We start from the raw sequence: 27,422 nt of genomic DNA, 5'->3' as shown, positions 1-27,422 counted from the left end.
CATTTATTCTCACTAACCCTTTTAGAGGGTTGAAGAAAAAAACTAAAATTGAGTGTCGAAATTGATTGTTTTTGTAACATAGGGGAGCCTAGTTTAAAAAAAAACTTTGCTTTTCTAGATTCATGGCAGGATTGTGTAACGTAATAGAAGATACCTGTGTGGTCTGTAATTTACTGTTAGAAATGGCTAGGTGGCCCTTATGAAACTTAAGGGGTCAGAAACAAACTTAGTTTGCTATGATGTCTGTAACAAAAAACTGTAGACAGGTGGCTTAAGCAACAGAAATGTATTTTCAGAAATGTTGTTCAGGCTAGAAGTCAAGATCCGAGTGTCAGCCTGTTGATTTCTTCTAAGTTTTCTCTCCTTGACGTGTAGGTATCTTCTTCCTTCAACTTCACAAGGTCTTCCTTCTGAAGATGTTCATATCCTACTTTCTTTTTCCTATGCTGGCCTTATTGGATTAGGGTATACATCAAGAGTTACAATCTTAATGGTTTCTTTAAGGACCCTAATGTTAAGGGGTAGGACACACACACACACACACACACACACACACACACACACACACACACACAAATGTATAAAACATATATAATCCATGAAAATGCTCTAGAACAATCTCCATCCACATTTCTTCCTTCTCCAGAAGAATATAAAATAAGATATGTCTGAATTCTATAACTCAAAATAACTTTTCCTCTGATGAAGACACATATCTTACACCTTGTCATGAAATTAAATTTTGTCTACTAATTCAAATTTGATATTACTGCTCATATAATCCTCCTTTCTCAAACACAATTGCTCAAATGGCCTCATAGTAAATATAGTTGTATACTAATAACATGAGTAATGACGTATCATTTCCAAGTACATGAACAACTTGTGGGCTGCAATGTAATCATTTGCTTTAGTTCATTCAGTATTTCACTTTTAACACACTAAGTTGTCTCTAAACTTGTGATAATGAGTGCTTACATTGGAAATTTATTTCTATTATATCAATTCCTTGCAGAGTAATATCAAACTAATAATCCCCTTAGCATTCAAGTTGGATCTTTCTGGCTCTAAAATCTGGGGCTAAGTTGGAATGAATAATATTAGAGTATAAATTACAAATATTATGCATCATTTCAAATTCATTAGAATTGCTTGTTCTGCTGCCAGTGGGTTTACATTGTTAACTAGAAGTCATCCTTAAAATTTTCCATGGTTTGCAGTTATTTTTGACAACTGACATACATAAACTTCAAGCTTGCATTTAAATATGTTGTCTTTTTCAAACCTTAAATATTTTAAATAGTAAAGGTTTCTCTATCTTGTTTCTCTAAAAGCTTCAATCTCAATCTCTCCCCCCCTCTCTATCTCTCTCTCTTTCTCCTTCTCTCTCTCTCTCTCCCTCCCCCACCCCACATACCTTATTTTGGAGACTGTAAAACAGTATAGTTTTTGGAGAGAGATTCTGAAGTATAAGTGTTTTAGTAGGCTTCTGTGGTGGACATATTTTTATTACAAACCCACCGGTGTGTCAGTGGTCCAATTTTGGTTTTTCCTTCCTTCCTCCCTTATTTCTGGGCTCGCACTCCTCATTCTTCTTTCAAATAATATTTCTTTAAAGAACACATAATTTGTCTTTATTTTCTTTCTTTCCTTTTTTTTTCAGTCATGGGGCTTGAACTCAGGGCTGGATGTGTCCCTGAGCTCTTTTGCTCAAGGCTACAGTTCTACCACTTTGAGCCATGGCTCCACTTTCAGGTTTTGAGAGGTTAATTGGAGATAAAAGCCTCATGGGGACTTTTCTGCCTGTGCTGTCTCCAAACCAGGATCTGCAGATGTCAGCTTCCTGAGTAGCTAGGATTACAGGGGTAAGCCAATGCATCCAGCATGATTTGTATTTCTGACAATTGCTACTTAATTTACTGGTGGTAACATGTCATTAAACTACAAAGAGAAAAATGAAATCTTTCATATGAGTAGTATAGAGAATAATTCATAGAAGTAGGGTAGAGATTAGATTGTTGGAAATGAATGAGGATAAAGTATTAGGATGAGGCCTGAGCCCTGTAACACTTTGCTTGGTGTGTGTGTGTGTGTGTGTGTGTGTGTGTGTGTGTGTGTGTGTGTGTGTGAAAGAAAAAGAGAGTGAGGAGAGGAAGACGGATCTGACTCAAGAACAGCAACATATGACATCAGTCTATGAACTTATTATATTTGGCCCTCTTCATTATAGTTGAGATCTTTTGCATACAAGAGTTGAGTTGTCATCTCTTCTGTCTCCTTGACTTTGGACCATCTTGAAGTCTCTTAGTGTGCACTGGTGCCTGGGGCACCGTTCTGTGTTGTTGCTGGATAGGATGAGTGGCCCGTCTGTTCTGGCTCTCCTGTGAGTTGCACTTTCTTTTCTTCTGGTCATTCTGCCAATGATAACATTTCATCTTTGTGAGATGGTGGTTTTCCTGGGAAGGACACGGTGGTGCTTATGAAGGTAAGTGAGGTGATTATGACCATGGAGTCAGGGCCTGGCCACCAACAGTTAGCTTGCTTTCTTAGGGTGAATGATGAAGATTTTCTAATCTTGACTCGAGAATAATCCTTCTTTGTTACACAATATTTGAGGTGGAAACTGCTAGCATAAAATTCCTTCCACGACAAACATTTCTCCCTCCAGTACCTACAGAAACCTTTTTGGCCTTGCTTTTGGCTTTCATTGGAACCTTCCTTGCCGACTTGGATACTCCCCTATCCTTAACATGCTTCTTTCCATAGCCAGCCCTCCATTTTCTCCCTTTCTCCCTTGCCCAGCATTGGCTGTGACTGCTCTGGTCTTTATATGCTATTGCAATGTGCTCTTAACTTATAGCCAACACACGTAAACATTTGGAAGTGTGATGCCTAAGATTACAAAGAGGAGAAAACATTTCTTAAAATTTTAGTTTACTCCATCAAGTATATCTGGTTGAGAAAAGTTCCAGACATAACAACTTAGACTTCAGTCTTGGTGCATTCGTGTTTAAGTGGCTAATATTCTTAGACTTTTCAACCTTTTACTATTTAAAAACACCTCCAGAAGGAGAGTAGGTACCCACTGAATACTCATTAAATTTATATATTCCATTTCATAAATACATGTAATCCTGCCTCAGTAGTCACCAATATTTTTTCCATTTACTGATTAAGATTATACTGAACATGTCACCTTATTTCTTATAAGTACTGTGAGCTAACCAATTATGCCATTGGAGCTCCATGTGACCTCATTTCTATATATAACATTTAACTAGAACATTTCTCTCATATTAAAAGTTGTAGATAATATTGAATGCTCTTAGAAAGCAATCACTATTTAAAAATGATCAAAATTTGTACACTTTTGTTGTGTGAGCCAGGTTCTGGTGGCTTACATGTGTGATCTCAGGAGGCTGAGATCTGAGGATCCCCGCTCAAAGCCAGCCCAGGCAGGAAAGTTGGTGAGTCTCTTATTTCCAATTAACCACTAAAAACCACAAGTGGTGCTGTAGTTCAATTGGTAGAGTGCTAGCCTTGAGTAAAAAGAGCCCAGGGACAGTGCTCAGGCCCTGATTTCAAGCCCCAACAACAACAAGCAAAAACAATTGTTGTGTGAGTGTCAAGTCCTTTGCTACAGTTCCTATTGCTTGAATTCAAAGAATTTTATTTTTAATGGAGATAGAATTGAAACAAATGCTTTTCAGGCCTCTGAAGCATGAAGCCGTAATAGAATTCAATCTAACTTAGATTCTCTCCATAAAAATTCATAATTTATATCCAGCTATTTCATAAAAGAATGAGTTCTTCAGTGAGCTTGGATTTTATTAAGAACTTCTCAAAATCCATGTCCATCTGGATAGCAACTTTTCACATGATTTATATTACTATGTACTTTCTTAATGCTCATAACTGAATGACTAAGTGACATTGCCATTTTTACACATAAATAATCTGTTCTAAAGTTAAATTTGTCCCTGTTGGAGAAAGAAAACAAATTGTAGCATTTAAATGTTTCAGTTTAAATTACTGAAGTCATACTTTACATAGTAAGAAATAGCAGGCCAGGAGTGTGGCCTAGTGGTAGTGTGCTTGCCTGGCATGCACAAAGCCCTGGGTTCGATTCCCTGGTAACACACACACCTTGTATGTATATGTAATTGTTGTACATATACTGATCTCACTGATGATAGCTTTGATGTCCATGTGACATTTTTTTTCATTTTTAAGTGTTTGCCTTAGCTGCCCATTTTCAGTTTAATATCTTAAGATATCACCTGTCACTGTCTCACCTAATTTTTTTTCTCCTAGAAAAACATACCAACTACCCAGGTACGATGGCTCACACCTGTAATCCTAAGTACTCAGGAGGCTGAGATCCGAGGATCGCAATTCAAAGCCAATCAGGCACTAAAGTCTATGAGCCTCTTATCTCCAATTAACCACTAGTAAATAGAAAGTAGGATGTGGCTTCAGGGGTGGGGTTGTAGCTTTGAGCTGAAGAGCTCAGGGACAGCACCCAGGCCCAAAGTTTAAGCCCCACAACTGACAAAAAGAAAATACCAACTATTTAACCTATTTCATGTCCTTTACCCCTCCAATTCACCATCTGATGTCTTCTAAAGTCTTTTTTCCCATGCACATCATAGTTTCTCTCCAATTTCTAATTTTATTCATTTAAGTCATTTTTCCTCTTTTATCCTTTGTCCTATTAAAATCAGTAGTGGGGCCTCTCACAATTGAGACCAACAATACATTTGATTTATCATTTGCCTTTTTCCTTTTACCTCCCACTCATAAATCATAAAGAACAGTTTATCTTAACCATCAAAAACAAAAGCTAATCCAGTGGGGTAATAATTGTATCTTTTTATGTTCTATAGCCCTCAAATGATTGTGTATAAAAAATGTTGAAGTGCTTAATTAACAAATGAATCAAGGCAGAACATTTCTATCTTAAATGTCACATATTTTTACCCAGCTAAAAATATTTTTTTCTGTGGTCTTGACATTTTGCATGTGACATGGCATCTGCTCTGAAAGACACAATGGAATTGTAACAGACCTTTCCACTGTTATTTTGAGAAAATGACGTTATCATCATAAAATACTTTGTTAAAATGCAAAAGAAGATAATTATTCTGCCCCCCACCTTAGGGCCAATATGAATTAAAATTCAGTATACTTAAAATAGGAAAACTGTCTTTGAATTGTCTAATGAGATTGTTATGGTGTCATTTTACTAGTGTACAAGGTCTTTGGGGTCCACTCTATTATTTTCTTGCATTAGATAACTTCCTCATTGATAAATCTGACAGGATGGATTATTTTAAGGAAGAAAATACTAAGCACTTATTTTTTGATTAAAATAAATAATGGCCATGCAAACATATCTAATAAATTAAACTGCTTCTGGCAACCCTACACAATGGATTCTAACCTAAGAATTAATCTTAGTGCTCTCCCAACCACTTTTAACATTTCAGGTACATTTCAGGTAAACAATTTAAAGTGATCAACTTTATTTGTATAGGATCTCAAATATATGCCTGGATTACTTTTCCTCCCGTAAAATTAACAGGTTCATTGATAAGTTGGTCATGTGGCAAATTATAGGAACAAAATATAATTAATCTCTGAACTGTGATTATAGAGATAAGAATAGTAAAGAGAAAATGAAGCAAAATGATTTGACAGCTAAATAATGTACATGAAAATTGCAATGAAAAACCTACCCATTTTGTATTTTCTTGAACTCAAATTCTGAGAGTGCATTAAATAACATCGCTGTGGTTTCTAGTGCAAGTTCTAGCTTATAAAAATTTTCATACGTCATATAACTTTTCTAAGCAACAAAGTTAAATGTGGATAGTAGTTCTTTTTCACAGTTCCAAATTACAAGTCTCTGTCTCTGATTTATGAATAAGTCATACACACATATCACATTTTCTATGCTCATTCATCTGTGATGGACACATGGGCTGTTTTCATCATCTGGACTGCTGTGAATAGTGCCAATTAGTGAGCACAATATCTGCCCTTCATCTTCTCCAAATCCTTGTGCAATTGCCCTGGAGATTCTGACTTCTATTTCTTTCTGGTCTATACCCAATAGTGAACTGCTGGATTGTGCAGTAGTATTTCTATCAATCACAAAGTAATTAGTACTCTCAAAGTAAGATAATGTATAATAAAAATCCATGTTATCATTTACTTAAAATTGTAATTGGACTTATAATAAAATCTATGGTAGATATAGTGCAGCAAAACTGTATAAACATAGGAAGGTTGGGTTTTTTTCTGTGATGCAGCATATGGTACATGCACAAAGAAGCATATTGGTCTTTTAAAGACCACAGATGCCTTCAAATCACCATATAGATTGCCTGTTAAGGTAGAGTGGAAACTCTACTTGACCAATCTTGTAGAGATTGCTGGATGACTTTGAAATATTTTTCACTTAGGAATTTTTGAAAATCCTATCATGGTATCCTCAAGTTTATTGTATATTAAGGTACTCCATTAAAAATACTAGGCTCCTAAACTCTATTGAAAGCAACAGAGTAGACACTGTTGAATTTGACATTATTCCCAATTATGAGATGCACAAAAATGAAGTCCACACTAAGAGAGCTGATCTCTATTAATAACTTTTATATAGAAAAGCCGTTAGCAAACATACAGATTTGTTCTGTAACAATGAAGGAACTACTTCTTGATACCCTATAATATCACCTCCTTCATCAACACCGAGGACTACTAATCTTTTCTCCATTCTCATAGTTTTATCAATTCATAAATGTTATTTAAATGATACCCCAGAGGATATAACATTTTAATGTTGAGGTTTTGTTTTAGTTTGGTTTGGTTTTTGACATTCCTGGGCCTTGAAATCAGGACCTGAAAACTGTCCTTTGGCTTTCTCAAGACTAGAACCCTACCACTTGAGCCATAGCACCACTTCCAGCTTTTTTTTTATGGATATGGTACCAAGGAATCAAACCTGCGTCTTCATGCATGCGAGGCAAGCACTCTACCACTAGGCCAAACTCCCAACCGAGAGATTTTTTTTTTTTAAGTTTGATATAACTACTTATGTTCATTTATATTGCTGCTTATGTATTGATCAATTGTTCTTTTTCTATTCCTAAATTGTGTTTTATGGAACTAATTACCACAGTATATCTATCTCTCACTTTTTAGGTTAGATTGTTCTAGTTTGGGGCTCTAGAAAAAAAAACCTGTTTATCTACAAGTTGGTGTATGAACATAAATTTTCATCTCTGTGGAATAAAAGCCCAGAAGCATTATTGGGTCACATATTATAAGTGTATATTTAATTTTATAAGAAAGAGTTAAACTTCTAGAGTGGCTATAGCATTTTACATTCCCACAAACAATTTATAAGGCATCTACATTCTTGCTTTTTTTTGGCAATGTCTAGCTGTATGCATGTATGTGTATGTGTGTGTATATATGTATAATTTATTTTAACTATTCTAATAGGAGTATAGTTAAAAACAGATGGATTGCTAATGGTATTTTGTGAATGCTATATAGATACTTGAATTAAGTTCTCTAAAATGGATATTATTTCTCATACCACAAATGAACATGGTGCTTTGATTAAGTACTAAAAAGAAAGCAGATTGTATCAAAATGAACTCCAAGAAATGGAAATAAGAGGTTTATTTTTAATATTAAAAAAAGAAGATTGTCTTTTTACCCTCTATATTTCATTTTTTTTTCCATTCCCAGGGCTTATACTTGGGGCCTGAGTATTGTCCTTGAGCTTTCTCAAGGCTAGCACTCTACCACTTGAGACCCAGCACTACTTCCAGCTTTTCTTTTATGGTGTATGTTGGACAGAGGAATCAAACCTAGGGCTTCATGCATGCTGGGTGAGTACTCTACTACTAGGCCACACTCCCAGCACTATATTTGAATTCAAAGAAAAGAAGGAAGGAAAAGAAAGAAAGGAAGAAAGGAAGAAAGAAAGGAAGAAAGGAAGGAAGGAAGGAAGGAAGGAAGGAAGAAAGAAAGAAACAAAGAAAGAAAGAAAGAAAGAAAGAAAGAAAGAAAGAAAGAAGGAAAGAGAGAAAGAGTGAACACAAAAATCACAGAAGCCCAAGAAAATCAGCAACCACAGGACCTATTTATTTTTAACAGGTTCTCATGTGGAATCTTTGTGGCCAGTTACAGGGAAGATAAGACAAGAGATTTTGAGGTGTGTGTGATTTGCCAACTACCTGACTTATAATGGTCAATGATAGAGTTCTTGAAAGGCTTCTCTAGAGATTAGCATGCTTGACTAGAGAACAGTGAGATGGAGATGATGCACTGTTCTGAAAACCCAATGATATTTTATTTCAAATCACAGCCAAGAAATAATGAATCAGGCATGATTAATTTAGATGTCATTATCCTATTACAGTAGAGTAGTATTTAAAATAGGATTTGAGCTTTGACATAATCTAGAAAAATCTTACTTAAATGAAATTTTTCACATCTTTCTTCCTAATCTACTACTTATTAGGAGACCATTTCCAATCAAGCATTTAATGAGGTTAGTCCAGCTTTGCAGTAGGTAAAACTTAAATCCACTAATTAGTGATTTTTATAACACATTTATTATTATTATTATTATTATTATTATTATTATTATTATTATTTTGTGGGTCATGGAGGTTGAACTTAGCCTGGGTGCTGTCCCTGAGCTCAAGCCTGGAGCCAAGCCCCACTTCCCGTTTTCTAGTAATTGGAGTTAAGAGTCTCTGTGTCTTTAGTGCCCAGGCTGGATTTGAACCTTGATCTTCAGATCTCAGCCTCTAGAGTAACTAGGATTACAGGTATGAGCCACCGCACCTCGCTTACATTCATTACTTTTGCATGCAGTTCTTATATTGTAAGGTGAAAGGGAATTAATATATGTGATATGTATGGAAAGATGACTGATTCTTAGAAAGAAATGATGATTCTGTAAAACAGAAAAAAAAAATGGAGCCAGGAGTTTGTCCTAGTGGTAGAATGTTTGCCTAGCATGCACAAAGACCCAGGTTCGATTCCACAGTACCACATACATAGAAAAAGTTGGAAATGGTGCTATGGTTCAAGTGACAGAGCTCTAGCCTTGAGAAAGCCCAAGGACAATGCTCACTCCCTGAGTTCAAGCCCCAGGACTGGCAAAAAAAAAAAAAAAAAGAAAGAAAAAACTAGTTTTTTTTTTAATGTCAGTCATAGACACAGCAACAAAGATGCTGATACACTTGATTTATAGAGCTAAAATGTGAAAAGGGTTCATGTGAAGGTAATTCTATGCCTATTGTATTATGGGAAAGCAATATATACATGTGAATAACTGCTCCATAAATTAGGCTAACCACTTGTCCACTGTCAGTCATGAATTTCAACTTGCATCTGAGGATTCAAAATGTACCCTAACCCATAAGGATACTAAATACCAAAAACCATTTCTCTAGTTTAGTTTTGGGAAAGGAAATGGAAACATTTAATACTTATTACTAAGGAATTCACATTCACTGTATAGATTAAGAGGACTGTGTGTTGATATTATCCTCCTGAGGTACAGATGAAAAAAGTGAATGCATGTGAAAGGGTATCAATGTATGGGAATTAATGCACCATCTATCTGGCAAATATCATGTAACCCTTCTATTAATTACAATAAAAAATATATGAAAAAAGTGAATGTATCATCCAAGAAAACAAAAGCTCCCTGACCTACTAAAATCATGAGAAAGTGCTAAATATGATGTATCAGCAGTGGACAAGATGGTCTTGCATGTTCTGCATTTTCCTTTATGAGCCCTCTGAAAGCACAATGTGAGAAGTTCTCACAGACCAAGGAGTAAGTACAAATCCTTAGGAGTTCTGCATACCAATGTATCTTTGGTATCTTTATCCTTTCAAAACTGGCATGCATGTAAGCCCCATTTCTTTCATGTTAAACTCAATCAAAAATGTATTTTATTTGGGTGTTTAAATTTTTCACATCATTGATATATTGATTTCTATAAAAGGCTCATGAAATGTGTATACATACTTATATATTAAATATACAGATGAATAAACAAATATGAAAAATAATCAACAAGAATAGTGAAGCGATCGCAGATTGCTTTAGAAATTTGGAAAAGATTAACTGGTTAGTATTAGACTTATTTCTTATTTTCTTTTTTTTTTTTTTTGCCAGTCCTGGGCTTAAGCTCAGAGCCTGAGCACTGTCCTTGGACTTTCTCAAGGCTAGAGCTCTACCACTTGAGCCTCAGCACCACTTCCAGCTTTTTCTATATATGTGGTACCAAGGAATCGAACCCGGGTCTTTGTGCATGCTAGGCAAGCACTCTACCACTAGGCCAAACTCCTGGCCCCTATTAGACTTATTTCTATAAACACCCAATGTTCATAGAAACAGAACTTTTTCTCTTGATCAAGAGCTAACATTAAATTAGAAATTTGTTTTTATCATTGCCCTAGACATTAAATGTCATAATTGTACTGAATTATTTGCCTCTTATATAGAAATTAGAGTAAGAAACATATGAGACTCTCCTTAAGAAAAGCAGTGTTTGCTTTTTTTATTTTCAGTGTGTCTTAGCTACTTAGCCATGCCACCTCTGTTTTTCTGAGTAATAAGAGTATGACCCAACTTAAATTACAAAGTGACTCTATGAAGAAAACAAATGTGCATGTTTTCACTCTGGTATATAATAGGACTTTGGAAAGCAATTGAAGGAAGGTTGTATTAGGTTAGTGAGGTAGTGTTTGTCTCAACTTGGGATTAATTCTCAGTACAGTTCACTCTGGAATTTTACACTGTAGCATCTGGAAGTTTCTAATGTGAATTTCTCAAGTTCAATTTCCAGCCTCATCCAAAAACTGTTTTTTAGATAAGCTAAATGCTGATAAGTTTATCACAATTGACTGTTGGAAGATATGGGTTCTTTCTAGTCTTTCTTCTTTCTACTAGATCTATAGAAATATCTCATCTACAACAGGATATTTCTTCTTCTATTAAATACCTGGCTAAATATTGAGATATTTCACAGTAAAATTAAGATTCCACAAAGTTAGTAAGATGCAATATTTTTCCTTTCTTCAAACCCATCAACATACATACTCTTCACAGAAAAAATTGAAATCATAATGATTCTAGAAGATGCTGGAAATTTTTAAAATCTGTCAACCAATATTAAATTTCATCAGAGCTATAAGCCAGAAGGGTCTCATAAAATTTCTCACAAAATGTTTTTATTAGTATTTGACTATACTGTTATCAAATAGCCTAAAAGCAACAACATAGCCAGATTTGTTTTCTGAGCCATCTTGGTAAGTGATCCCACAAACAGAGCATTTTTTTTCCTTACCATAAATGCAATCACTCATGACCACCACCACACATATGGTGTTGATGAAACACTGTAGTAACTTGGTCTCCAAATCATCTCACAGGACGTATTTTTAAGCATTACATTTTTTTAAAACAGGGGAAAAGGTCTGATCCAATTTATGGCTCTTTTCCTTTTAATCCTTGGTCTTTTTCCATATTTGGTTCTTTTAGTGCTTATAACACATTTTTCTTCTTTTTTTAATCTGGGAAAAATTTAGCTTGGGCACACCATCTGTTTCATAGCAAAGTGCTTGTATTCATCTTCCCAGATGGGTTGAATAAGAGAAAAAGGTTAAGTGATTTAACTTGAATTCATACAGTGAGTCATCTGCCTTAGCCCAGGCCTGACACAGAGATTTTCAAGAATTTTTTTTTCTTTGCATGAATTTGGAAATCAAACAACTTGCAGCAGAAGTCACAAAACTGGACAGAGTGTTAAATATGCTTAGTAATGGACAATAATGTAGATTTCAATTTTATTTTCAGTGTACAACTGGAGGTTCTTTTAAAAAGGAAATAGTTCCTTTAGACAAGAAATAGTATTCTAATATCTTCTTTCTCTTTTAAGCTGTTTCCATATTAGTTTAGAAACAACGGTCCTTTATTTCCCCCATCTTTGATGAAGAATAGGCAGTTTTATCCTACCAAAAATGTACACAGATCTCCAATCTCTCAAAGACAGCTTGAAAATCCAGGTGCTTCCATGCTTCCTGAGAATTTGGACAGTGAAAAAACATCCATTACAGAAGAGAGTCACATAGCCAGAGATAGTTGTGTGGACTAAAGTATGTAGTAATAAAATTTATTGCACTGTAATACTGGAAACGATGGTACATGTTGATTTATCTTATTTTCACTGAGGTTTTATTTGATGCAAAGATCTTGTCCAGATACCCTCATGCAATTCAAAAGTAGCAGAGATGGTGGTTAGAATTCTGATCTCTAATACTAGGATCCATAATCAACATATCTTCATTTAAGACAGAAACTGATTTTTTTAACAATCCAGCTAATCTGCTATAGACTGAATGTTCATGTCCATCTAAAAATCAAATGTTAAAAACAGAAAGTAGGACCTTTGGAAAATATATGTCATGAGTAAGATTCATATGTTTATGGAAAGACATGAGACTTTTTGTCATGTGAGAATACAATGATAAAAATGACCAGCAAGGCAGGAGAAAGGTCCTCACAAGACATTGCACCTTAATCAATCACCTTGGTCTAGAACTTCTTTCCTTTATCATCACTGTGATAAAAATATCTGCCAGAAACAACTTGAGGGAGGATTTATTGGGGCTCAATGTTCAGTCCACAGTCACTTAGCACATGTTCTGTTTGCAGAAGATTGTGGTGTCGGGAACAGGAAGCAGAGGGGAGCTGTTTGTCTCACTAGCAGACAGGAAGCAGAGAGCCATTCTGGAGTGACCAAGGATTAGGCAGCCTTCCAAAGCACACTCCTCCCCATAACCCAAAGTCATTTTCAACTTCCTAAAGTTTCTACAACTTTCCAAATTAGCCCCATTACCTGAGGACCATGAGTTCAAACCCATGATCCTGTGAAAGACATTTCACATTTAAACGATCACATATTGTAATGTTATATTATACTTATATGGTACAGGTAGATATCATATTTATTTGTATGGCAATGTGCTGAGCCCATAATCTATCAGATATTCTTTAGCCTCACAAGAAATATGCTCAATGAATGCAAGATTAACAAAAATAAAATTTGAGTATTTATATCACATAAAACATCAGATTAGCCTGGTGCAGTGGCTCACGCCTATAATCTTAACTACTCAGGAGGCTGAGATCTGAGAATCATGGTTCAAAGCCAGCCTGGGCACTAAAGTCTGTGAGACTCTTCTCCAATTAACCACCCTGGGTGGTTAACCACAAGGGGTAGAGCAGTAGCCTTGAACTAAAAGGAATAGCACCCAGGCCCAGAGTTCAAATCCCATGACAGACAAAAAAAAAAAAATCAGGTTCTACTAATGAAAAAGACATTGAGGTAACCTTGAGCTTCCACTTCCACTTTTCTATGCAATGAGGTTTTAGGTATCATTGTCTTATATCCTCACAAAATATCACTTTTACTTGCTCAATTTCTATCTTTCTGAGTAGATTATTAAGGTCTCAAGGGCAAAAATGATCTCTGTTTATTCAGGATATCTCTGTAGTCTATACTTTTTATTTTCTTTCTTTCTTCCTTGTGATAGGTCATGGGACTTGAATTAAGGGCGTGGGCATTGTCCCTGAGCGTTTGTGCTCTAAGTGGTAGCAATTCAAGCTATTGTATCACTTCTGGTGGTTGAAAGACTTTCTTGCCTTGGGCTGACATCAAACCATATTTCTCAGATCTCAGCCTCCTCAGGAGCTAGGATTGCAGGTGTGAGCCTCTGGCGCCTGGGCAGCCTGTACATTTTACAATATTTTATAAGTTGAATTGCATTGGAAAACATCTGCCTTCTACCTTAGGAGCTTGCAGGTAATAGGAGAGGCAACCTTAAATGAGATCATTTTAATCAAAGTAAATAAGCACTTCCACATTGGTACAAATAGTGTTGTGTGCTAAATCTATCAGCAGATTCCACAGAAACTCAGAGAGGAAGTATGGATGTTGCTGGATGATTGGCGCTCTTATGGTAGAAGGATGGGCAGTGAAGCTCAGGCTGGAGGAACAGATTCGATGTTCAGTCACTGAAGGAAAAAGATCTCCTTTATTTTATTCTATTCTTTGTCTAGCCAAAGAAGTGCCAAATGTTGAATATATTTCTTTTAATCACATACAATTGCAAGAGATGCCAGTGTGGCCAGATGGGTGGTTTTCAGATTCACACTTTAAAAACACATGATGCTTCTCTGAGGCAATTGTGTACTGTTTCTTTTAAAATAGCAGAAAGCATATGGGAATTGGATTGGATCTGTCAGCTACTATCAAGAGAATAGTGAAGCTTTTAAAATAAATCAAATTAAAACCTGCAAAGTGACAAAAAATTTTAGCCCAATTTAAAAGTCTAAAGTTTTACGCTTCTAGGTCTCTGTAACTCTTTAAGAAGAAGAAAATTACTTTTCATCTGTACCACAATTACTGCCAGAGCTGCCAAATCTAAGGCAAAAATGAGACCTGGTCAGTACATTGAGGGCCTCAACAGGCGAGAATTCTACTCTTTGTCAATATTACTAATTTCTTTCCTGAAGAAAAGCAGCCTACTTTCCTCCAATGCCCCTCTGCTTTTTTTTCCTTAACAGCAACAAACAAAACCAATACCACACTCGCAAATATGAAAACACCTGCTCCAGTCTAAGAAAGAAAAGAGCTGTGATGGTGGTGTGTTGCTGATTTACTACAACTCTGTGGAAAGGCATCTCTTCCTGGTTTATTCCCATTAGTTGATTTCAGCAAGCACTAGAGCTGGGTGGTTTTCCACCAATTCTAACCACAGTGTTTTCATGAATGAAATTTCTAACCAGGTCAAATCTTCCTAATACTCAACTTCTAACTCTACCATATGCTATGTTTTCTATGGCAATCTTACTTTCCCCATATTATTATTATGGGATTTAGAATGATTCAGCTTCAAGGAGAATGATTTCATAGGGCAGAGCCCAAGGAATTAAAGAAGCTTTCAATAGTAAAACCTGTTTTAAGAAAATATTTTTTTCAAGGTGAATGCCTTCTTTTGCCTTTTATCTAGCCAGGGTTCATGATCCTAGGTAAAGTACGTGGTTGGTTGGTGGCTTTGAAGTCATCTGCTGTCTGTCCTAATGCAAGACTATATTATCCGTTGTAGACAGCCACATACATAGAGTTTTGTTTCTAAAATCTGTTACATGCTGACATAACTTGGTCAACACTGATTTCGAACTGCCGATGTCAAAATAACTATTTCTCATTCTCATTTATTAGCTTCTGGTGTAGATGTTATGAGCATTTCAAAACATTTCCAATGTGTATCATACCATTACACTGTTAGAGGAAGTAAGATAAATAACTCTAAAATAAGTAACTAAATGATAAATATCACTACAAATGTAAAATCACATTTTGGGAAGTGAGGAGGGCAATAAGCAATCATAGACATTTGATATTGATACTCATCGGGCCAATTTTTATTCTTTGGGTATTCAAAAAATCCGTACAAAATTATTCTGGCCCAAATCACAGCCACACACCTGTGAGGTTTTCGATTTCTAGACAATACTATGTTGTCGTATCATCTCACTTTATTAACTCCTCCCTCTAAATTCTAACAACCACAGGCAAAAGCAGAAAGTGATTACAACATCACCTAGTCTTTTATTTAATTTTTAAAGGAGAGGATATGCAATCCAAATTCTGTTTTATATAGATTTCAGGCTAACACACGCTAATTTGAAAAAAAATTGTGCCAGTAATGTGGACTCCATCTCCAGCCTTGATCACTGTCCCTTAGCTTTTTTTGCCCAAAACTAGCACTTTACCACTTGGGCCATGTTTTCTTTCCAACAATCATCTGGTTCAAACCAGAATAGTATTACATTGAAGCTCCCATTCTACTGGATCACTAGAAAACTGAGTTTCTTTGATTCCAAAAAGTAATCAACTTGTAGTTAATAACAGAATCAACACTAGCATTCAAAGAAATAATAGTTTTATGCTTTTCTGTCTCGTGAGCATCTCAAAGTCACTCATGGGCTCTGGTGGAAAGCCACTGGTGCTGATCCTTGCAGAGAAAGTACTCATATGGGGACTGAGTCTTAGATACTGTCAGCAGTCTTTGCCCTGCTTCCACAACTCTGTCTTCCCCTGTGTTCCCATGGTGGACGTATCTCCCATGTACTGCATTGTGCTGAGTAGTGAAGTCATTCTACATTTCCCTTAGTGAAATTGTGAATTGCTTTTTGGAGCCAAGACTATTTCACACGTTCGAATTTCCAAGGCCTTTAGTATAATACCTGCTATGCTGTAGTTAATTTAAAAAAGGTGGACTGTGGGCACCAATGACTCACACCTGTAATCCTAGCTACTCAGAAGATGGAGATACCTAGTCCAAAACCAGCTGGGATAGGAATGTCTGTGAGACTCTTAACCTCCAATTAACCACCAGCATATTGAAGGCAGAGCTGAAGGTCAAAGTGATAGAATGATAACCTTGAGCAAAAGAGCTAAGGGATACTGTTCAGGCTCTGAATTCAAGCCCCACAACCTACAACAACAAAAACAAAAGAGCAGATGTGAAGAGGGAATTATATTAAATAGAACAAAATGGCTTTTAAGCTAAGAGTAGGTTAGGTTGCTGCGTGAAAGAAAATCTCACTTTATTTCCTTAAACTCAAGCCTCAAGGTGTAAGGTTAGGGAATTTCCTACAATCCTTCACAAGCCTAGAAAGTGAACTTTGTTTCATTTGGATGCATGGCTACACTAACCTGGCCCAAGAAGCCAAAGAACAAAAGAAATATGTCTTGCTTATCAACATGTTTTGCTTTCTACAGAAAAGCATGCATGTACTCTTCTCAGCTCAAATTTCTAACTTGTAGCACCTTTTCAATACAATCAGTCAATCTATAACCAGCAAGATTGGTTGGAATTAATAGAAATGGTGAAGCATTGCTCACTATAATTTAAGTTTTTAAACTACATGATTTTCTGCAACTCAGCTAGTCCCTTAGGATTGTTTCCAAGGAGACACTATCAATTATGGTTTGAAGAAAGGAAATATATTCCAAGGTGAAAAAAAAAAGTTGTATAGGAATTTGAGATAGACTCACTTGATTTGTTTGAGCATAACTTTCTACCTAAATTAATGGCATTTGTCATTTTTTAGTTCTGACTTCACTTAGACTATTCTATTTCAGGAAGTACCTACTTACTGTTGCTAACAACCTGGCAAATGGATGCCTTTTACAATACAGTCAAGACAAGATAAATAAAATACCTTAGGAATTTCTTTTTACTTTTAGTTCAAGATAATTTTAATATCTTAGGAATGTTTTTTTGCCAGTCCTGGGGTCTGAACTCAGGGCCTGGGCACTGACCGTGGATTTCCTCAAGGCTAGAGCTCTACCACTTGAGCCACAGCACCACTCAGCTTTTCTATGTATGTCGTACCAAGGAATTGAACCGGGGTCTTCGTGTGTGCTAGGCAAGCCCTCTACAACTAGGCCAAACTCCCTGCTCCAGGAAAATGTTTTAAACTGAAGGAAAATTATATAAGAGGGCTGTACAATTACTTTTTTTAGTTGAGTCTTCTCTGTGGCTTGGATTAAAACATTTATGGTCTCAAGAACTAACACACACACAGACACACACCACACACACACACACCAACACACCAACAGAAAGGATCTTTATGAGATCATTGATATGGACTGAAATAGGTCCCCAAATTCATTATTTAAAACCATACCCAAAAATGTGATTGGGTTTGCATGTATGGTATTCAGGGATATAAGGATAGGAATGATGATCATTTCTTTTCTAATGGGAATGACACCCTTAAAAGAAGGGAGAGCCAGTGGAACTGTGGCTCGAGTGATAGAGTGCTAGCCTTGAGCACAAAAAGGCTCAGGGATAATGGCCAGGCACTGAGATTAAGCCCCACAACCCACCAAAGGAAAAAAAAAAAAGAGTGCTCATTTTCGCCAGGCACCTGTGGCTCATTCCTGTAATCCTAGCTACTAGGGAAGCTGAGATCTGAAGATCACAGTTCAAAGCCAGCCTGGGCACAAAAATTTGTGAAACTCTTACCTCCAATTAATCGCCAGAAAACTGTAAGTGGTGAAGTGGCTCAAGTGGTAGAGCAATAGCCTTGAACTGAAGAGCTCAGGGACACTGCCTAGGCCCACAGTTTGCCCCCATGACCAACTGAAAAATAAATAAAAATAATAAAGAGAAAGACAGCAGGGATGCTTGAGTAGGAAGAAAAGCCACACCAGGATGCCATGAGAAACCAGTAATTAAAGAGAGGGTTATCAAAAGAATCTAGTCCTGTTTCACCTTGCTCTCAGCCTCCAGAGCTGTGGAAAATTAAATTTCTGTTGTTCAAACTACTGTAGCAGTCCTACCTGTCTACCTGTCTACCTGTCTATATATAGTGGCAGGTGCTTTGTGAAGATATATTTGTCTTCTGCCTCTCCAATTGTTAAGAACTCTCTCCAATGAAAGTGCATCTCTAAAACCATAAAATTATTTCAAAGGCTCTCAGTTTTAACAGTCATAGAAACTCAGATTTGTGGTAGCCATCTAGAGAACATGCTTGTATTTTCTCTCCTGGGAAATGAAGACTGAAAATCAGAATCACATCTAGCAGGTTTAATTTGGGAGATATGTGATGGGGATTGGAGTGCCACATACAAAGACTAGCTCTTGTGCTTAATCCCTCACACCAGAGATTCCTTTTTAGTATCGAGCGAGGTACCTAGTATAAAATACAAATTTCTCTGTTTTTCTGAAGACTTTGTTTAGTTAGTGCTTACTAGGTTCTAGGCATTGCAGACGTTTATGAATATTAATTAATTTGCTCATCACAATAACTCAAATGAAAGATCGGTTTTATGAGTAAGAAAAAAATAAGGCACAGAAAAAAATATTTTACCAAGTTTAAACAGCTGGGAAGTGAGAGCAAGGTTTATGTGTGAGACCATTTGGTTCCAAAGTCCAAGTTCTTAGTCAGCCATCTTGCTAGCTTCTCTCTTTACGAAGGGAAAGACACACAAGAAAAGGAGAAGAGGGAGAAAATCAACTCACTCCATTTTTTAGAAGTCTCTTTTTACACTCATAAGCAACTATTTGCAGATAACCCTGTGCCCATCAGCTGTACTAGCTAAGATGATGCAAAAGCTCAAATGCATTGTGGCATGCAGAGTCTGGAGTACTTCATACAACATTAGGGAGCTGGCCCTGCCTATCATTTCTACCTCAAGACAGCAATTTTGGCCCTTCAGTTGCCATGACAATAAAACCTCCCGTTTCTGTGCAATGAGTAACCACTCAAACAATTTGGTGAATGTTAGAGAGAAGATTATAGTTGCAACATTGAGTAAAGACATGGGAACAGTATGAATGAAAATATGATTCAGTAGAAGTCTAGGGGAAAGAAAAAGGATCCAAACATTTCAGTCTTTGGGAATTTGATAGTTATGATAGTGTTCAGAAATATTCCTGAAATGTTAAGATTTATTTGATTAGTCAATTAAATGACTGAAAGTGTGACAAATTTTAAACTTGAAAAATCTAAACCACTCTAACATCATTGTTTTACTCCTTTTATACTTCAAGTTTTTTTATTCAAAAAATACACAAATAAACGGTATAAAAATGAATCCCAATATTCTAAGACTGAAATATATAGTAGTTATTCTTAGAGAAATGGTAATGTTAATACCAGAATTGACTTGTTTGGATATTGTTTATTTTATTTGTTTATATTATTTTTTTTTTTGGATTTTTTTTGGAGGGGAGGTGATACTGGGGTTTGAATTCAGAGTCTTAAGATTGCTACATTACACTTTCAGTCCTGGTTATCACTGGTTAACTTTTAGGATAGGATCTTGCTTCTCTTTTAGGTGGAAGCCTGAACTGTATTCTCCTACTTCAGGCTTTTTACCATAGCTGAGATAGCAGGCCTATACCACGGAATCTAGCTGCCTCCCTTGGAGCTGGAGTCACATAAGCTTTTCTGCCAGAACTCGCCTAAATTCTCCCAATCTCAGCCTCTCTCATACTTTAGGATGACAGATGCCTGCCATTGCATACAGCTATGGGTTGAAAAGAGGACTTAAGAACTTCTTTGCCCAGACTAGCCTCAAACATAGATCCTCCTCATTTTAACCTCCTAACTAGCTAGAATTGCTGGGTAAGCCACCTGTATGAAGATTGTACTTAGTAAACTTATGTCTTTGTGATGAGACTAAGTTAATACTACAACGGTTCATTTACACACACTTTTTAAAAGCAACAAATAATATATCTCTACACTGACAATGTTTATCCATGGGGGGAATACTTTCTAAATAACTTTGTACCAATGTCAGTTTGGAAAGTCACAGAACATGTTAATATGAAAATATTTGCCTGCATCAGTGGATCTAGAACACTGTGGTCCAGGACAAGAAGTACATTTCCCCTTCATCTTCCCTAAAAGTAATCTTAAGCTATTCTGTGTCTAGCATTGTGAAAATGCTGAATGGAAGGACTTCATATCTTATCAATATATTTTTATTTTATCATATTTATCCAGGTCCTGAGTCTTCGTGAGTATGTCCTTACATCACGGAAGGTAGGCATGCATTGGAAATGGAAGAGTACTAATCTAGTTCAAAGACAGAGGAGGAAAAAAAGGAAAGTAGGTTAATAACCCATAAAGTACATTTAAATTCTCCTTTATCATAATAGGACCATTCTTCATTGGGTTTTGCTGTTAGAAATCTTCTGAAGAGCCCAGTAATTTCACCAGGCTACTGGAAAGAAAACAGCTTTTGTTTGTTTAATCTCTAGATGTTCAAAACCAAATTATATGTGAATGGCTCTTTCTTTTCATGTAGCTAAGAAAATTCCTTGGAGCTTTTTATTTTACTTTTTCAGCCAGTGGGAAGCATCCCATAAACGTCTTAAATGAGAGAATACATTTTAAATTTGCAAAAGGAATCATGGATCACCCAACTGTGGATATATTTACATCTTATATACATGGGCCCGTGGACCTGTGGGCGCTGCCTGACCAGTCTGGATTTCCTTATGGCATTATATTGCAACCAATTCTAGATAATGTTTCTTAAACACTGCCATTGGGGAAGTGGAAGTATGGCTCAAGTGAGATTGTCAAGCTTGAACAGAAAAAGTCAAGTAAACTCAAGGCTCAGCACTGACACATAAAAACAAACAAAGACTGCCCAGTAAATTTTGAAAACTTGGAATTTTAACATCCAAATTATATTATTTAGGTGATGTATTGAAAAGAGATATCTTCCAGGCTCATGTCTGTAATCCTAGCTACTCAGACACTGAAATCCAAGTGACTACCACCCCTGGTGGAAAGTTCTGTGAAACACTGCCCCCCTAATTACCAGCAAAAGGCTGGACTGGAGGTGTGCCTACTGGAGGTAGTAGATGGCCAGCCAAGCAAGAAAACTAAGGAAACGTAAGGCCATTAGTTCAATTTCCCAAAACAGCAGCAATAACAAAAAGAGATCTTTACCTACAACAGCCACAGAAATTTTTATCACAGCTTCTTATCTTCATTCTGTCATATTCCACACAAATTGAGCTTAACCAGATTAATTTCTTAAATAGAATAGTCACTATGATGAAATATTTTTTGACATGTCATGGAATGGACTAGAGCCTGATTGGTTTTAATTACTTTCCAGCTTTTCATCTAAAAACAGAGCAAGAAAGGAGAGTGAAAAAGTAGTCAAATGAAATAAGGGAAACCCAAAGCTTTCAATAATTCTAGACGCTACCTAGAGCTCCTAACAGCCCCTAATCTGACACCTTACTTTCTTGGGTTACAGACACAGTTGCATTCCTTAAAACCAGTGACAGTCACAATGAAAGAAAAAAGATCCTCAAGAGGAAGCAGCTGTCAAGGATGGCTAGACTGGAAGTTTGACTTATCTTGACAGCAGTTTTGACGAATGGATTAACCCCCAGGATTACTGTTTGCCTTCTTTTGCCTTTCTTCTATCTTTTCCTTTTTTTTTTTCTTTAAGTAAATGTCTCTAAGATGTTGTTCTATTGTCTGGATTTGGTTGTCACAACTGAAAAGATTGCTACTGGCATGAAGAAAATGAAAGTCAAGAATGGTAGTAAACGTCGTGCAATGTCCAGGCCAGCTACCCCATCAAAGGAATCCTTGGGCTCAATATGATTATATCACCATGGTTAAGAGCATGTAAATATTAGGGGTTTATTGTGTGGGATACAAAATGCTTATGTTGTAATGTAATCGAATGCCTCCATTTGAGTTCTTGTTATACCATCTTTATGATACAAAAGTCCCATGGTATCCATCTGTAGATGAAATATGCTTCGTGGTGAAAATACTATCTCTCTGAGTCATCAGGGAAATAATGAATGTCACTGGCTCAGGCAGGAAGCAAGTTAGTGAAAATTGCCTGCTACCCTTGAATAATTTACAGGTAACCAAGTCATTCATTCTCAATCCCAGCTGCATATTCTGATTACCTGGGGAGATTTTGAAAAGTACTGGTACTGGAGACCCATTCCTTGACAGTGTTGTTTTCATCAGACTCATCACGGGCTGGGGCTCACGCATCTTTCTAGTTTGTCACATAGGGTTGATATATCACCAAGGATGAGTACCATTGATTATACTTTGTGAGCTGTACTGCAGTGCAAACTGACAAATTCATGAGGCTCCAAATTCATTTGGCAATGAACTTTGTAAAGAAACAGTTTCAGGATTTTGCTTGGCTGTACTGAATTGATGGGTTTCCTGTCCCATCAGCTGGGAGCTAGAAAGGGAACCCCAAGATCTCCTTAAAATGCAATAACCACCTGCAGGAGCCTATCTGGGGATGCTCACAAAAACTGAAACTCACAGAACTTAAAGTCACACTCAGAAGTTGGGTGTCAGTGGCTCATGCCTGTAATTCTAACCGCTCAGGAGACTGGGATCAGAGGATCACAGCTCAAAGCTGGTCAAGACAGGAAACTGTGTGAGACACTTATCTGTAATTAACCACACACACACACACACACACACACACACAGAGCCAGAAGTGGCACTGTGGTAGTGATAGAGCATTAGCTTGAGAAAACAAACAAACAAAAACACCTTAAGGAAAGCACACCCAGGTCTTGAGTCCAAGCCCTAGGACGGGCACACATACACACACACACACACACACATACACACACCTGATAACCTCAGAGGACATTGTATCAAGACTCTCAAATATTTTAAGGTATACTGAAAATCGAGGAAGCTCATAGGCCCAACAAAAGAAATTTAGTGGCCAACGAATTTCCCACTATATTTTCTGTGAATTTTAAGATGGCGCTCGTTGGAAACTTTTGGAGGCATGGGATTATAGAGAGAATTATATATTTTAACCTCAACTGGCACTTTTAATTCCTTCAAGGAACTGTGCTGGTGATGCTTTCTGGAATATTCAGCTAGAAGTTATAGCCACAAAGCGCAAAATTGCAGAGCCTCAGGGAATCTGAGAAAGTGATTCCTTCTCCCCTGACTTGGCTCTTCCAAATATCCAAAACAGAAAGTGATTTTCTCAACTCAAGACCCAAAGCAAAAGGATTAGACAATCCTCATCTTGGTTATCTTTTACACAAGCTTTGTTTCAGACCTTTTTTATGTATTTATTTTTGCCAATGTCTGCTTCAGAAATGTGGAAAGCACCACTGCTAGAAAATCACCCAAACTGTGAAAGCACAATAGGATAAACAAGAGGTGTACACATGTTGAAATCACAGGTCTGATTTCAATAAAACATTTTATCACTTCGTAACTATTTCCTTTGGCAAGTTTTTATAACCTGTGAACCTCAAGCTCCTTAGAGTAGCAATGAAAACAATGGGATATCTACATCGCAGCATCTCTGTGACAGTCACAAACAAGACATCTGTCATCAACTAGGCCACAGAGTTGGCCTTTAGTAAATAGTAGCTCCCGTCAGGATGCATTACACATTTTAATTTGGCCTTCCTGTTTTATTCATTGACTTCCTTCCCAAGACTTTTCATAAAGTCTACTGCTCTAATATCACCAGTTCTTTTTTGTTTGTTTGTTGGTCATTGGTCTTAGACTCTGGGCCTAGCACTGTCCTTGAGCTGTTCAGCTCAAGGTTACTGCCGTACCCCTTCAACCACAGCCCCACTTCTGATTTTCTAGTGGTTAGCTGGAGATATTAGTCGCACTGACTTTGATCTATAGTTCCCTGAGCTGGTTTTGAATTGGGATCCTCAGATCTCAGCCTCCTTCCTGGGCAGCTAGGATTACAGGCATGAGCCACCCGCCCGCCACACACAAGTTCGATAGTATAAATATAGGACTGGATCAGGTGACCTAACATAGATTGGAAGCAAAAATTCTGAGTACAAAGAAAACATTCCTTAATCAAGATAATAAAGATAAGAGGGCTGGGCACTAGTGGCTCATGTCTGTACTCCTAGCTACCCAGGAGGCTGGGATCTGAGGATCCCAGTTCAAAGCCAGCTCAGGAAGGGAAGTCCATGAGATTCTTATCTCCAACCAACCTGCAAAAATCCTGAAGTAGCTCTATGGCTTAAAGTAGTAGAGTGCTAGCTTTGAGCTGAAGAGCTCAGAGACAGTGCCCAGGCCCAGCATTCAAGACCCATGACGGGGACCAAAAAAAAAAAAAAAAAAGCCAGATATTGAGAATTTCCCACTATAGTATTAAAACTATCTGAGCTTACCTTACTGTAGAACATTCCTGCAGATCTTAGAAATTGGAAGATTCCAATTTTGAATTTTCAGAAGAAAATAATGTTATACCATCCTTGAGCTTGCATTTATAATTCCTCTTAGAAATGTTCCCTGTGATTGGATTTCACTTTTGTCATGTTTCCATATTGCATGTTATGCTGCAAAAGCCATCGATGTTTAAAAGTAATTCTGCTTTGTGATTGAACAAATTGAAAGCAACTTGTCTTCTACACTTTTCTAATTATACAAGGTTAGTTGACAAGTTTAAAAAACTAGGAAATTAATACCTATCCCGAAAGTGCATTGTTAAAAGGTTTGAATTAAATATTCCAGTCTTTGTACAACCTAAGGTATACTATGAACTCTACAGATTATTTCTTACTGTTAACATAGTCCCTTTAGGATAACAAAGAATGCCTATTTAAAGGAATTTTTTTAACTTTTACTTTTATATTTTTAATTGCCCGTTAACAACTCTATATAAGATGCAACATGATTTTTCATGTCTACATTCTGGAATTGAATCATGTTCATTGGTCTGTCTCTCACCTCAAATATTTATCATTTCTTTGTGATGAAACTATTTGAAATTCTCTCTCTTGACTCTGTTGGTGTATGAAACATCTGCCATTACACTGTGGAACAGATGTGGGGGAGATGGATCAGGAAGAGGAAGGTTAGTAACAGGTACAAAGTGAGACAGGAAGAAGGAGAGCTATTTGGAGACCAGCTGAGTCCCAGGCTGTGGCAGCAGGCACAACAGCTAGCTCCGCCCCCTGGACTGGTTTCCACAATACTTTAACCCATACTGGGCATTTTTCTATCATATTTCAGAGAGCATGCTGAATTTTCAGTGCCATATTTCTTTGCAAAGATTCACAATATGACTTCTATTCTACATTAGGGAATGGGAGACACATTGTTGGTGAGACACAGTGAGATGATTGTGCAGGATGGATAATAACTCCCCGTTTGATTGGTTGAAAATGTGTCCAGTTCCTGGGCTCAGAAAAATAATGATCATCAAAAGAAATTCTAAATGTCCCATATAAACAAAATGCCTCTAAATGCAGGTATGATAGGTGGGAGTGAAGAAGTAGGTAAAAATCATGCCTTCACATTCTCACTCATTATGACTCCTAAAGATAGTTAATTACGACATGCATTTGGGGCCAACATTAGCAGGACTAAGTGTATTACAAGGGTAGGAGCTAGGGGCTGAATCTCTCTTAGCTATGTGGAAATTCAATTGCCAGAATCTTTATTTTAAATAGAGAAGCTAATGAGGTAACTAACCAGCAGAATAATAGAACTGAATCTCCAACTTTTTTTTATTAGAAACATAGGGAAGTTTTAATAAATGGATATATCTGAAAACTAAAGCAATGGAACATTCGTTTTTAACATGAACACACACTTATTCTAAATCTTCCCTGTGTTATTTAAAATCATAAAAATAAAAATTTTGTGTTAAAATTCTATATACCAAAAAGATTGAGTAACACAATCAGGCTGTGACTATGTGAAAATTTTGTCTGAAAATAGCAAGGAACAAAATTCCACATATGGCTAAGGTCTCAACTATCTATTTTTAAATAATGCCAGAAAAAGACTGGAAGAAAACATACTAAAGTATTCAAACTGCTTGCTTTTGAATGGTGGTGTCATGGCTGAATTTTTTTTCAGCCTTATATTTCTATTGCCATAGTTCATATAACAAACGGGTCATTAACCTAACCCTTAGGAGGAATAAAGCTTGTATTTTTTGAAATCATAACATATATGAAAATAGGCATATTTTTGTTTCATTACATACTGATAATCCTGGGCAGTTTTTTCTTTTTTCTTGCTAGATTGATCTAATTTAGACCGGAATTTTAAAAAAAAATTTATTTGTAATCTCAATGAGAATTTTACTTTGAAACGAAAGCCCCCTCCCCTTTCTTTCTCTCTTTCTCTCTCTTTCGTTTTTCCTACTCTCACACGGAGTTTGTGCTTTTTCTGGAATCCAAATTAGATGCCTTCACCACACTGATTTCAAAGGCTGCTGAGAAACAGCCTCCAGTTTCCCAGACAGCACAGTTACTGTGACTTTAAGAGTAGCATTCCGCTTTGCCCTCACACCCGTGTACTTGTAGGCTCTCTGCACAGCAAGTGCCAAGCGGTGACATCTACTATAGTTTCTAGGACAGGATGGTCTGTGCTCCACAGAGAGGAAAAGAGAGGGGTGGGGGGGAGGGAGAGAACTCAGCTATGTTCCCAGAGGAGCAACCACTTCCTCGCAGTAATCCTGAGACACTGTTTATGGCTGTTGTGCTGATAGGAAGCCTGGCTCCAGGGCTCAGCGCTGGAGCTCAGGGCACAGCCCCTCCTCCCCTGTGTCCATTAATCACGAGGGGCTGTTATGAAGAGAGGGGAGTTCTGCCTGGAGTGGCCTCTAGCTGTCTCCAGCTCAATGAAATGACCCTGTGTGAAAACTTGTTTTATGAGAGATTGGTTTATTTGTAACTAAACGACTTCCTCCGTTATTTGATAAGCTCAAATATTTGCTACTGATAGTCTGAGAGTGTCACATTTATTATCCTGTTTCAGG

The sequence above is a fragment of the Megascapheus bottae genome, chromosome 11 (assembly GCF_031878675.1).
Source record: "Megascapheus bottae isolate mThoBot1 chromosome 11, mThoBot2.hap1, whole genome shotgun sequence".
Classification (NCBI taxonomy): Eukaryota; Metazoa; Chordata; class Mammalia; order Rodentia; family Geomyidae; genus Megascapheus; species Megascapheus bottae.
This window is presented reverse-complemented; position numbering follows the sequence as displayed.